Raw genomic sequence first — 15,181 nt, 5'->3', positions numbered from 1 at the left:
GGTGGCGGAACACTATGATGGTTAGTCATAGGAGATGATTGGAAAAAAGGAGCACTACAAGGAGGAATGGAATGGTTAAATGAATTGCCCCCTTGCGCCATGTTCATTTGTGAAGATGTAATAGGGACACTCATTGAAGGAATGAATGAAGAAGTCGGATTGAATGAAGGAAGAGGGTTAATTGAAGAGGAAGGATTGCCCCCATGACTGGTGATCATAGGCGAAATGTCTTGTATTGAAGTAGTCATTATGTTTGATGTAAAAGTAGATATACTAGCAATAGAAGTTGTCAAAGGAATAGAATGATTGACTTGAGTAGGAGGTTGTGTATAACCTAAAGTTTCGGCACAACTCTTCATAGGCATCACATTCGAATCCACGATGTGTGCAATACCACGCAAAATATCAATTCCGTTCTTATCACTTTGAACCATACGTTTTAGACCCTCAATTAATGAAAGAGCTTGACTATCGGGGTATTCTTGAGACATCCATTGCTGAAAATCATCAAATTGGTTATCCAATTTTGAAAGTTGTTCTACAGAAACCTCATGGAGAGCTTCTTCATCATTAGGAGGATTAGAGGAATTACCCGTGTCCTCGTTAAAAAGGCCATTCAAATTAGGTTCCATCTCCTCGGTAATTAAACCTTGGAAAGACTTAATTCTAAGGCTTCGTCTAACGGGAATAGTGTAAGTAGGGCTTATTGTTGTAAAACTCATGCACTAGAGAGAGAGAGAAGATTTTGAATTTAGAGGTAGCAAATTTCAATAAAATCAGCCAATCTCCTAGATTTAAGCTGTTAAATGCAATCACGACAATCTCCCAAAATTTCGGAAAAAATGTCAGGGACCGTGACCAACGGAGTGCACACGGTCCTCGCAACTTTTTTGGAAATTTTCAGGGATGAAAGTTATGATGATTTTAAAGCTAATCTGAAAAAATTGAGTGATTTTACGATCTGTAGATAGGCCAAATTAAAGTTGCAATCTCAAAATTGAACCCTACCAAGATTGTTGAAAAATGCAAAATTTGAATTTTGAAAAAGAGAGGGAAACTGAAATTTTGAATTTTATGATTTTAGAGGGAGTACTAAGAGCAATGCAAGTTTTGAAAATTAAAAGTTGACTCAATTTCGCGCAAAATTCAATTTTGAAAGTGGAAATCAAAGTTGTTGCAATTAAACACTTAATTTCAAAAGTCACAAATTGCAAAAATTTGAATAAAGCACTGAAACTTTGAATGAATGCCAACACACCTTTCAGATTTAGGACAGTAAGAACACAATTTTGACACAAAATTTCAATTTCAACAATTTTTGAATGATTAGAAGCCTTAATCCAAGCAATCACTAGACCAACTTTGACTTTAATTTTGAAAGTGTTAGAATTGATGAAATCAGCCAAGATTCTGGATTTTACCAGAAAAATACAGTAAGATCTAGCTCCCGAAATTTCGGAAAAAATGTCGAGAACAATGGCGCTCGGGGTGCACACGGTCCTCGCAACTTTTTTCCAAATTTTCAGGGATGAAAGATATTATGATTTTGTTGCGGAATCCAAAGTTACAGCCGATTTGGAGATGTTCTGATCGGTGAAATTATCAGTCAAAGGTTGAATCAAGAGGGTTTAAAATTAGGGTTTTGACACTTAACAACTTAATTTTCAGAATTAAAGCACAAATATGAATTGATAATTTTCAATAGAAGGGTAGATCTGAAACAAGCATTAACCATTAAACATTTCGCAAGCTCAATTACTAAAAAGAAAATTTAGGGTTTTCATGCAATTAACCTCTAAAATTTGTAAAAGATCAAACATGGAAATGTAATTAAGGAGGCAAAATTTTCAGATCTAACCATGAATAATCAGAATTAGGATGTTCACGTCGGGTTCACCAAAATGTAAAGCGAAAAATCGAACCCTAGGTGTTCCCCCCCCACTCCAAGGAGAGAGAAAGGAGGTCACTAGGATTGACGGTTTTCACTTAGGAGAGACTTTACATTCAAAAGAGGGGTTGAAACCCACAAGATCCAATCCCACACAATGCAAGACTGGATTCTAAATGAGTTTCAAGGGTTGAGACAGCAAGGCTATCATCTTTTGTAAAGAATGTAGATAGAAGGATTGAACTAGGAGTGTATGTGAAAGTAAGAAAGATTCGCTTGCAGATAGAAATAGAAACATGGGATGAAGCTGCGGACCTGGAATTAGCAGTAAAATGTCGAGACGATGTTGTCCTGCAAGTTTGAGCGAAAGTTGACGGGACGATGGCGCTCGGCGTGCACACGGTCCTCCGAAAAATCCGCGAAACGAAGGGGGATCTGTTCGTCTCTGCACAAGGGTTCCAGATCTTCAATTACAGCCGCGTACCTGCAACCTTGTTGTAAGAATGTTTGTATTCTTACATGCGAAGGTGTAAATGTTGTTGTATGTTGTATGTTGTAAGTGATCTCCTCTTCAATGGTTGAATCCTTGTCTTGAATGCAACACTTAGCCTTGAATGGAGACTTAGAATGCTCAATTGCTTGAAGGAATGCTTGAATGCTTGAATGTTTGTCTATCGCTTCCGCCTTTTGCACACGTATATCCCTTCCCCCTTAAAATGGGAGAGGAAATGTAGTTTGTATACTTGTCAATTAGGGTTAAAAGACTGATTTTTCCGACCTTGGGTCGACCTAGAAAGATTATTTATCAAATTGCAAACTTGAAGACCCGATGCCCAAAAGAAACCGGGCCCAAAATAGGACCAAGGACCAGGGCGTTGGGCACCATGGTCCCACCTCCCGGGACAACAGGTTGCAAGGAAGGATCAGGCCAAGGTACAGAAATATGCAGTTTTTGATGCCGTAAACGGGTTTCGGGGTCTCCATTCAGGTTCAGTGTTGCGTCGCCATCGTGAAGACCCAAATGCAGTCAAAATTGCAAGTGTCGCAATTTTAGGACGCTACAGGTTCTTAATAGGGATTGAGCTAGTTTGGGTTTACATCTTATTTTGACAGTACTCTGAAGTTGTATGTCAAGTATTTGATTAAATGACAGCAAGTAGTTGTGTGTCTGATAATGAACCCTGTTTATCCCTAATTCATTGTGGTTGTTGTTCCTAGTTATTTCTATGATATTCTATCATTGTTGTGGCCCAACTTACATGTAAAGTTTTCCTTGGAATATCCTTAAAGTCAAATCGAAACTGAGATCAGCAGATTAAACTATGACAGCCAAGTGTTTGATGAAATGTCCAAGCAAATTAGGATTTCATATCAGAACTTAGCAGGGACATTACAATGGAGCAAGGTGATGAAGTCTCTATATTCATCATTGAAGTGTACCCTGTGCAGTCTATCGAGCCATCTGCTTCTTCCTCCTCTACTCTTCTTTAACTAAACTTTGTCAATGATCTTTGCACAAGCATCTGGATCATCATCGTAGGTTGATTTAGCTCCTTCCAAGGTTATGTAGACCATTTCCTTGGGCTCAGGTAGATGGAATGTCTCGCTGATTGTTGTCTCCGAGAGATATGCAAGCACTTTCCCATCCTTCGCCATAATTCTCCAAGAGTCAGAGTCATACTGTTGAGGACACTCTATAATGAGCTCGTAGCATTGCACTGCAGGAGGAAAGCCAGTTGCGTTTATGAGTCCACTTTCAATCATCTTCTTGGCTATTGTTGTAGGTTCATTGATGTATGATGGGTGGCAAAACTTCTTGGTATCGAACTTGCCAAGATTTGTGTCTCCAGCTTTGCTCCAATTCGACGTGATCCTGCTCTCGAATGCACTCCCCTTCATATCTTCCTTGATGAGCGCCTGGGGGGAGAAAGTCTTGTTTTGTTTGGGAGACGCTATCTTTCACCTATGAGAGATGTGCAAGTTAGAATAATGGTGATACAATGAAGCTTGCTTAGTTAACTACAAAATGAGTTTGCTAAAGACTGATTTATTCATTAAATGCATTAGGACGGTCTGATTTACTTCAATGAACTGATTATCAATCCTAAATCAAACCTGCTCCTGCCCTTACATCAGCCTACATAAAGTACTTACTTCTGACTTCAGTCCTAAAATCTAATTAATGAAGCAATTGTTGATGTTAAAGGTTCGCTTTCTTCTTGATCTTCTGGTGCTGGAGGATTAAATTCGCCCTTCAATCTGCCTAAATTCACCCTTGTGAAGATGTTGCTGAGCTTTTGAAACAGATTCGCCTATATGATGTTGTTGTTGCTGATCTTTTGGGAGAAATTCGCCTTTATGATGTTAGAGTCTCCAATCTTCACTTGAAGTTCGCTGACTACTGCTCAAGAGAGAAGGAATATTTGTCTGATTTGATGTCAAACTGATTGTTTCATTCTTACCTTTATAGGCGATCAAGTGAAATGTTGTGCCCTTTCCTATGTAGGCCAGCCTTGTCAAGTTAAAACAAAACAAAAACTACCCTTTGCCGACCTGCCCCATGATTAATTTCAATTTTTTTAAATTTACTTTAGGCGCCTAAGTAAATTGATTAAATCATGAAGTTTATTGCTGAGTGGAATTCACTCCAAGTCTCTTGATCCTGAAGTTCGCTCCAATTCCTTGACTCCCGAAGTAGGAATTTCGCTCCAATTACTCAATTCATGAAGTATGAACTTCGCTTTAAGTTGTGTGTACTTGAAGTCTTATTCCAATCGCCTTTTTTGCTAGGTTCGCTTCTCTAATCCAAAGATGAAATTCGCTCCAAAACTCTCAAACCTGAATTTCGCTCCAATACTTCAACTCATGAAGTTGCGAAATTCGCTCCAAAATGTGAGATAATGAAGTAGAAATTTCGCTTGGGTTGCTCAACTCATGAAGTATGTTTTTTCGCTCCACTTGTTCAGTCCATGAAGTAGAGAATTCACTCCAACCTAGCAACTCAAGAAGTTGTGAATTTCGCTCCAACTTAGCAACTCATGAAGTTCATGTTTTCTAATTCGCTTCATTCAATTAAATCCAACTTCACTTATGAAGGCTTGAAGACGTAAATCGCTCCAACTTGGGAGATAATGAATTTCGCTCCAAAAGGTGAACTCATGAAGTTCGCTCCAAACTACAAAGTCATGAAGTTCGCTCCAAAACACAAAGTCATGAAGTTTGCTCCAAAACACAAAGTCATGAAGTTCGCTCCAAAACACAAAGTCGTGAAGTTTGCTCCAAGAAGACAACTCATGAAGTTCACTCCAAGATGACAACTCTTGAAGTTCGCTTGTGAATGCTTGAACATGAAGTGAGTGATTCCAAATTTATTTCATCTACTTATCTTCCATTTCGCTTGTGAAGCCTTGAAGGTGAAATTCGCTCCAATACCTCAACTCATGAAGTTCACTTTAGATCATCTACTCATGAAGTTAGGAATTCACTCCAAAAGTTGAACTCATGAAGTAGGAATTTCGCTCCACTTGCTCAAGTCATTAAGTATGAATTTTGCTCCTCTACATGAAGTCATGAAGTAAGAATTTCGCTCCAACAAGGCAAGTCACGAAGTAGGAATTTTGATTCAAATGGTGAACTCATGAAGCTTGCTCTTGAGTGTTTGATCATGAAGTAGGCAATTTCCTTCATTCTTCCACTTCCAACATGAAGAAGCTCACTCTAAATCTCCCAAACATGAAGTTTGCTCCATATCCTTCAAACATGAAGTTCACTTCGAAAGTGTGAGTCATGAAGTTAAAACCTAGAGAAGACTTAGAGATTAGGCGGATAACAAATGAGCTTATTAATTACTTCATTGCACAAGATTTCAATCTTTGGAATAATTCATTAAATTGCTCAAACTCATACTTACACCAATTCTCAAGCAAAACACTCAAAGAAAAATCACTCATCTATCACTCAACATGAAGTGGGCAACTTCAATGAACTCCTTAACTAGAATTTTAATCAACTGACATGGTATGCAAACCTTATAAACTCACACATTTCATCGTGAAGAGGAGAGAGAGGCTAGACAAAGCAACCAGAACTCAAAAAAAAAGGGGGGTCCCCATTTTGATGGGGTGATGTGCGAAATGGTCACAACAGGTACCATTATAGAAGATGGCATAGAAAGAGTAATGCCAATAATTTGACAATGGTAATATGGATTAGTATAGGCATAATCTTTCCCTTCATAGATGAAATTCATGAATTGATGAAGAGAAAGGGCACTACTACCATTGTTTAAATCCATTATCTATCAAGAAGAAGACTATAAAAAATATTCCTTGCAATGACATGTACTAACATAGGGAGGTGATAGTGCAACAATTTTCAAAGGATCTATGGGAAAACTTCCATATGAATGAGATTATATATGTATCAACATGTTTTTATTTTGAGAAAGTCAAAACTAAAAATATTAAGCTAGAACCTATAGTACACTAAATTGTATCCCTTAAAAATTTCACACTTTGTTTGGGACCTACATTGTTGTGCTTCTTCCTAGATCAATTATACCTATTTGGGCCCTATTCGATTTTAAATCTTCATTGTTAAATCCTACAATTTAACTATCATAAAATACTTAAATTAGGACCAAATCTAACATCACAAACCCCAATAGTCATGAATCTCTTTTTGAGGCCATATTTTCACGAGACTAGGACACCCAACTCTTAAGTCCCACTAAAATTTCTTGAAATCACGTTTTCAAAATTGATCTCAATTTTGGTACTTGACCATTTTATGTAGGACTAAACTTCAAAATAACCTTGTGATCCCTATGTAAAGCACATCTTCTATCATTCGTAAGGGTTAATAGATTCCAAGAGAATCCAAGAATTCTGAATATGAGTATTGAACACATTGAATACTAGAGAATTGCATCATCACCTTTAAGTGAGACTCCATGAGAAGATTTCATACCTAAGGTATAATCATTTTATTACAATTTTTCCATTATTGTTTAGCCTCAATCCTTTTGAGGATGAGCTATCTTTTGCATCATCATAGTTATTGTGGAGAAGGAACACCAACACAAGGTTTGAATTAGGTAAGACCCTATACAACACAACCATTCTTCCCCACTTTTGTGTGCAGGTTCATATCCAACAATAAAGAGTATAGATCATATTGTGACAAACATTCTCAAATTTTGAATAAGTAAAAATCTCTAGACTAGGGCACTCAACACACGTGTCCAACACCTTTTGATCATATAACAGGATTATTGAAATGATAAAGAAGTTATAACATGGGAAGCTCATAATTAGGGTGGCAGGATAATGTGTTATTGTTAAATTAGTATGGTGGCATGTGATTTGTGCATTGTCATCTAAAGAACTACAAAACTCTAGTTCTATGATTAATTTCAAGAATAAATATTCTGAAGCTTATTGTTCATGTCGATTATTGTCAATTTTACATCAATAGACCTAGTTCTTGCATTTTCCCATTCTATCTTATCCAATCATATCAAAATCACAAAAAGGGGCAATCAACCATTGAGCCCATCTCTTCCAAGGTATTGAAGTTAGTTCTATTGATTATCCTTGAATGTAGTGTTGGTGTGAAAGGATTTTATTTCTAGTTCACATGATTAGACTAGTGAATCCCATTTACCATTTTACAACAACATAATCAAGTTTGAAGTGAATTAGTTGTGATTTGGATTCGTGTTAGGAGGTTATTTCATATTTCCTTGATGCATATTTGGTCCCTTGAATATGGTACTTGGATGCTGACACGTTTAGCAAATCAGATTTTTGGTGTTTTGAGTCATGTGGTCCATTGGATTATTCTCTTTGATATCTCAAATTGCAAGTTACTAGTGTGATGATGAATTTGCATGTTTCGGTGTTAGATCTATGAGTTATGTAATTTTTAAGTATGTGCAACCTATTGATTATAGTGTGATGACTCACACATGGATTCTCTATCTGTAGCAGATTGATTCTATGTTGATGCAAACTTCAATAGTTGGCTTTGATTGTGGCCATTTTTATATTGGTATATGTGCTTTAAGATGAGAGGATGGATATCGCATATAGTACCTAGATATTTAGTTTTGGGAATCATACCATGATGTTATGATAGCTTGGTTAAAAAAATTCAATGGGAGCTTTTGATAGTGATGAATTGGTAGTGTTGGATAGATTCCTAATGGTTTTTTGGAAATTGTATCTTCTTGTCTTGGAGATCTTTGTTTCACTTGATGTTATTGACATTTTATTTATACTTGTGTGGACCTGAATGATCTTCATTCAAGAGATGGTTATCATGATGTTATGGAGAGCTCGGTATCACAATTCAATGGGAGCTTATGATAGTGATGTTATATTCACCATTTTATGGTGGATAATTTTATTTAGTGTTTGGATAATTCTTTCACATTTGTAGCTTTACTATTCAAAGATGATATACCTTCATGTGATTAGATATTTTGGCGTCTTAGAGTCTTTGGTTAAGGTGTCATTTATGCTTTGTCATTTGGCATGTTACCCTTGTTTGACAAGATGTTTGCTACTATGATGTGGCATACTCTTTTTTGTGCACATTAGAATTTTAGCATAATAGAAGTGCATGATATGTGCATATAGAGCATGTGATCTCCAAGGAGGATATGGTTATATCATGTTGTCATGTTTATGTTTCTAAATTCATAGTTGGACTTTGACATTTACCTTGTTTGGTTCTCTTTGTATTGACTGCATGATCATTTTCTTGACTACTTCATGATGATGTTATATTGCATTTGGAGTTTGGCATGGATTGATCGTTGTAAATTATAACCAATCCAATTTACACCTCATGTTTGTGCTCCTACTTTAACATGTCCTATCTGCATCCCCTCTCTAAGTCCAATTTGACCCTATTCTCCAACTTTGATGTCATAAATAGCACTTGGTGGGTCCCATCTTGGAAATCCTTCCCCATTTTCTCTTTGTATTGGTCATGTTTGCTAGAGGACTAGGGCGTGGACCACCTTGGTCTAGACCAAGGCACCCCAAAACACCTTGGTCCCCCTCAAACATGCCCAAATTTGAAATGGGGTTGGTCCTTTACCTCTCTAATGGATTTCGAGCTCCTAGGCTACACATGACCATTAAAGGTCAGCCTAATTAATAATTTAACTAGGTAATCCCATATAAAGACATCCTATCAAATCATTTTGACATCCATGAGCTACCTAAAGTATTCGTACTGAAGCATTCATCATCAAGCATTTTTAGAGATTCAAGGTTGTGTATTCATCATTCAAGCCTTACGGAGCAAATTTACATCAATCTTTATGCAAGCATATGTGTGTGGTTAGGGTTTTTCATGTTCATGTGTTTGTCATGCCATTACATTCAACATTTCTGATTATATTCAAAGAGCATTGCATCATCATCAACAATTGCAGATCTGAGGTATATCTCCTTAACATTTATTTCAATATTTGCATTATTTCATCCAAGGTTAACTCCATCTTTATGCAAGCATATGTGTGTGGTTAGGGTTTTTCATGTTCATGTGTTTGTCATGCCATTACATTCAACGTTTCTGATTATATTCAAAGAGCATTGCATCATCATCAACAATTGCAAATCTGAGGTATATCTCCTTAACATTTATTTCAATATTTGCATTATTTCGTCCAAGGTTAATTCCTCAACTGAGGTTTAACTACTCAGGAATTCTAACAGTGTTGACAATGACAAACAAGTTCAGCTTTCGATGACAAAAAAATTGAAAAACCATGGCAGATTTGTGCTACCTGGTCCTGAAAAATCAAGCTAGACTTTTGGGAACAGGTTGTAAATCTATTGTTTTCCCCATATCTAAGTCTATGGCTCAGTGGGACATCTGTAACATTTCATATTCGTCAAGTTACTTCAAATATCTCTCATTTTTCCTTAATTTCATTACATTCCAAATTCAACTAAGAAAGAGGATAATCAACTCTAAGTAGGTGAATCCAATCAGAATCTCAAAACTTTCCACATTAAGGATTGAGCCTAGATCTATTGGGTTCACTCCTCTTTCAATTTTGTGGTTTTGTGGTGTTAATTAGGTTATTTAGTGGATTTACTCAATGAAACCCTAATTCCTAATTTTGACCACATTACATTTTGGTGAACCTGACATCTTGAATGCTAATTTCTTATTTGTGTTCTCAGATCTGATTTGTATGCATTTTAGCTTTCAAATTTGCACTCGTAGATCATATTTTCAATTAAAAACATAAATTTAGCGGTTAAATTCATAAAAACCCTTATTTATTTTACTAAATTTGACTTGTGGGTTGCATAATTTTTCGCTTATATTTTAAAATTTGATTTTAGGCACTCATAATGGAATTTACTAAATCTGATTTGTTTTCTATTTCAACTATGATTACATTACTTTTTATTTACATTTATTACAATCATGCGTTGGATAATGGCTTCTTTCACTTTACATTACTTCTTTTCATTCATAGTATTCTTTCATATTGCATTTTTAGGGTTTCAAAGATATTTCCTAGTTGTAAATTACATCTCAAAGCTTTAATCCATGTTATATGGGGTTTCATAATAACATTTTTAAGAGCATTGATTATGTTGAATGTGTAGATCACATAAAAGCTTTTGTAGACAATGATAATACTAGAAATGACATTGAAAAAACTAACACTTGTACCTCTCCTAGGGCATCTCATGTGAATGAAGAAAGATTCAATACTCCTATCAATGATCTCTCTAATAGAGAGCAAACATTGAAGAGCAATATGGCACCATCGTCTTCTCATAGGCATACTCTAGTGCAAGGGGGGTATGAACGAAAGGTAGGTTTATCGATCTCTCTAGATCCCCTTATTATTCTAGAGCTTATCTTAATCGTCAACATATTTGTAAAGAAGATTATTGTTGGGACCTCCAAATTTTGGCTAAATTTTGAGGGCCCATGTAAAATTTTGTTCAAATGCACTCAATTTTGCCCTTGCAGAATAAGCCTGAGTTGCTCTTTTTAACAGCTCATAATTTTGCATCCATTAAGTTTCATGATAAATCCCTTTGGGGAAGTGTTATGCACCTTGTAGAGATGCTATGATTCCATTTTCAGCTTCCCTGCACCAGATTTAATGATTTTCTTAAGTCTCCTTTGGAGGTCCAGAAGTTGGCTTGCTGATTTACAACACTTTACCTTTTTTGAGGAGCCCACTTTGAGCAATTGTATCTTTGTACCACTTGAAAATTATGCCAAACAGAGAGTTGCATGTGATTTTCCACTATTTTTTGAAGCCCCATGCAAAGTGGCATAGCCCCATAAATCCGTTTGACAAGTTTTCAAAGTTGATTCCATTTGCAAAATGTTCAATTTTGCAAGTTGGACTGTGTCAAACAGTAGTCAGTAGCCCTTTTTGTGAAATTTTATTTCACACCTACATGAACTGCAATTTAAAGAAAGTGTACCCCATGATTCTCTATAAAGTTATCTACCACTTTCCCGATTTGTAGCCCCCCAAGCTTGTCATTTGTTCAGTTTTCAAGGCCCATTCCAAACGGACTATTTTAGGGTTCGGAAGCAGCACTTTCTAGATTTTCTGAGTAAACGACTTTCAAGGTTAATATCTTTTGTCTCGGAGGTCATAATGACGTTTCGTCTGATGTGTTGGATTCTCAGTATTACATTTTATCAATGTGTCAGTCTGTAGGCCTTGATCAGGTGTTTGAGTCAGTTTTTAAAGCTGATTCTGGGAGCTACTTAGGTGTTTTTGACTAAAAATCAGGGTTGCAAAATGTCGAGGTTGATGATCACGGATTCAATTTCTCACATCCGGAACATCTCCAGTCAGTGCACCAAAGCGTTTTCAACGGGTCAGTTTATCGAAAACGAAATTTTTTTAGTCAGGCCCACCTTGGGACACGAGTGAAGTTATGACCCAACCAGACAAACTTGTACTCAACTAAAGAAACATTTAAATCACTATTGATTTAAATAATAATAGGGTGGATCCCTGCAACAAGATTGAAAGATCATATGGGTGAGTTAATTTTGGAAGTTGTTTGCCAAAATGCCAAGGATCAAGCAAATAGTCAATGCTCACAAAACCAGTTGATGCCCAAAATGTGGAATGAATATGATTTAAATTGAGTTGATTTAAATAATATTATTCTTGAGCTTTTTGGATCATTAGAACGAAATAGATGATTTGGATCATCTTAATGTTCGGTGATGTAGAGGAGGGGGTTGTTAAATATATTCTAGTAATTGAACCCTACCGAGAATGAAAAGTTTTTCTCTTGATTAATCAATTAAGTGAATGATGCAAGCTTTGGGAAAAAGTGGTGGGCCCATGTGTTTAAAGAAACAAAATAAAAGTTTGAAATATCCCATGGAGGGAATGAAGTTTTTCACTTTCAAAATTTTGAAAGATTTTCATCTGTCTTTGCCCGTGTGTGTGTTGTAATGTGATGCGGGATATTCCCGAAGGAAAAGATTTGTCTTTTAAAATCTTAAAGACTTTATAAGCCTTTGTTCTTACCCCGTGAAGGGCTACCAAGACGCACAAATGACGCGCGGGATAAGAGATAGGAAGCAGGTGCCCTGCCACCCCGCAAGCATTAAGAAGCATAGTGAAAACCTATGCGGGTGGCGGGAATGGGGGAGACCTAGTCTCCTCCCTCCATCCCACAAGGAGCAAACTGATGGGAGTAAGGGGCTGCAAGATGAGAGAAGCATGGGGAGGAAACTTTCACCTCGCCATCCTGCAAGACGCACAGGGTGGCCAAGAAGACACGGCGAGATAAGCAAAATGAAGAAGCAAGCCAGCGAAGCAAACAAGATGAGATGAAATTAGGGCGAACAAAGTGGTAAGCGTAAAAAACACCAAAATTGCTAGGGTTTCCATCGAGTTGATCTTGGTCTCTCTGCACAGGAACTCTATCTATTCGGCACCATGGAGGTAAATAGTTAGAGTGGTTGTTCCACCACTAATCAATGGTGATTGGAATTGTCCCAAATTGCATTGTGGATGAATTGATGGAAATCAATGGGAATGGTGACCGCAGTGAATGCACGCTGATTAGGTGCGAGATCAAAAACAAGTTTCAAATATGATTCAATGATTCAGTGGATATCTATCACCGCGTAAGGAATATTTATCCCAAATTGTGCCAACATCTTCATGCGATGATTGTAAACTGAATGCAGGCTGGAAGGAAACATGGTGGAGGCGTTGTCGCTGCACATCACAAAGAAAGTATGTCTTGGTATTAGTCAGGGGCCACGATGAGAGTGGCATGATCCTCCAAGTCAATCGTTGAAGCAAATCTCTGCTAAGTCTCTATGGAGGCGTGAGAGCAGGGCCATCTTCAAAGAATGAACCCACCACGATGTGTTTGTGGCATTATAAAAACTGCGGGAGAGCAAATAGTGTTATTGCCATTTTCAGGAAGTTGTTGCAGATGGTATTGAGGTTGCATACACAAAGGTGGGAGACCGATGCTTCAGAGATGAGTGACATCATAGAATGTGATTGCGGTGAATGCACAAAATAGATTTGATGAAATGCTTTATAAATATGTCAGTCAAATGTATTTGGGCGGTATAAGGCCACACCCCACAACCTTTTGCTAACACCTTGGTAGGCCTGTACTCCAAACGTAGGATCTGTTTTAGATCGATGAAACATTTACACGCCACTTTCCTAGCTCTCTCTGTCAATGCCAGAATGGGAGATTTGTGGCAACATATTGGCATCTATAAAGTATTAAGGAGTTCTGGCAAATATTGTGACTGTATAGAATATGCAGGGAACGTATTTGTTGCAGAAGTTATATAAACTTCCAAGCAAATGCAATGGCACATATGGTGCCAAAAACTGCTATGACTCTTAGCATCATTCCTCTTTGTGCCAGTGTGGGAGCTCTGAGATGGAGTATGCATATCTATTGAAGCATGAAAGAATTATGTTAGATGGTATAGCTACAATACCATGGGAGACATATACACTCGCATGGCACATGATTTGTTAAAACGCCAAAGAGAAATGTGCCTCTTAAAAAACCAAAATTGCAAAGCATCTGTAAAGGGGTTTTGAAAGGCTTCGAAACTTTAAAGTCGTGTAATTGGCATAAAAGCTCGTGTATGCCAAGTTGTGGATGGTTGTTGCTTGCTGCTTCATCTGCGAAATACAAGAAAGGGGGCGTGTTGGGGGGTTTTCACACCAATGACACCCAGATATCAATCAAACATTCATTCAATTGTCGTAGTGTTCATCCAGAGAGCCTCAGTTATTGTACAATTTTTGGGAAACAATAGAGAGCAAGAAGTTGTAGATATTTGTGTTCACACAAAATATACAATGAAAATGATTTCAGAGGCACTTTCAATGTATTTGAAAACTTTACACAAAGGGGCAGAGATAAAACAAAGAGTATGCATTATTACCAGATGAGTTATTTCACCTATGGGGAAAATGCATAAAGGTGTTTTGTTTCCATCTGAGTAACATATGTCAGTATAGATTTAATTGAGGTAAGGGGTAAGCATTTCAGCAATGGATGCTGATGATTAAAGAGCTATTCGAGGAATAATATGCAGATGTACAGGGTGAAAAGAAATGAAATATTTCAGGCATGCAAATATTTTTGGATGGCATCACTTTTCATTCAAAAATAGTTTTCACCTAGCGGGGGTATTTTTTTACTCAGGTGCAAATTGTAGCAAAGGGACGCATGTGAATGTAACTTTTAAGGCTACAGTAAGATGTTCCTTTGTGCAAAGGGGGCATATTTGCTAAGTTTGAAAAATGTGCTTTTTCAAAAGGCAAATGCATAGAAAATAATATGCAGATGTACAGGGTGAAAAGAAATGAAATATTTCAGGCATGCAAATATTTTTGGATGGCATCACTTTTCATTCAAAAATAGTTTTCACCTAGCAGGGGTATTTTTTTACTCGGGTGCAAATTGTAGCAAAGGGACGCATGTGAATGTAAATTTTAAGGCTACAGTAAGATGTTCCTTTGTGCAAAGGGGGCATATTTGCTAAATTTGAAAAATGTGCTTTTTCAAAAGGCAAATGCATAGAAAATAACATGACGGATCGCTTCCAGCCAAGGGGGTGATTTCAGATTGTGACAAGGCAGCTGCAAAAAGGAGCTTCTTGCCAATTTTGGGCCTGAACTAAAAAGGTGTGTTATTGACAGAGCTGTCAGCTACCCAAAGGGGTAATTTTCTATTTTCTGATTAAATAGAAAAGTGGGCTGTTTGCAGAAGGTCA

The 15,181-nt window shown here is 37.2% G+C and overlaps 1 long non-coding RNA gene across 4 annotated transcripts in view; it reads right to left on the bottom strand.

The window, feature by feature from the left end:
- LOC131048528 (uncharacterized) overlaps positions 1 to 15,181 on the bottom strand; it is a 57,935-nt gene that overhangs the window by 26,953 nt on the left and 15,801 nt on the right. The gene's annotated exons all lie outside the window — the stretch shown is intronic.

This window comes from Cryptomeria japonica, chromosome 7, assembly GCF_030272615.1.
Source record: "Cryptomeria japonica chromosome 7, Sugi_1.0, whole genome shotgun sequence".
NCBI lineage: Eukaryota > Viridiplantae > Streptophyta > Pinopsida > Cupressales > Cupressaceae > Cryptomeria > Cryptomeria japonica.
The sequence above is the reverse complement of the archived record's forward strand: the minus strand, read 5'-3'. Positions and strand labels throughout refer to the sequence as shown.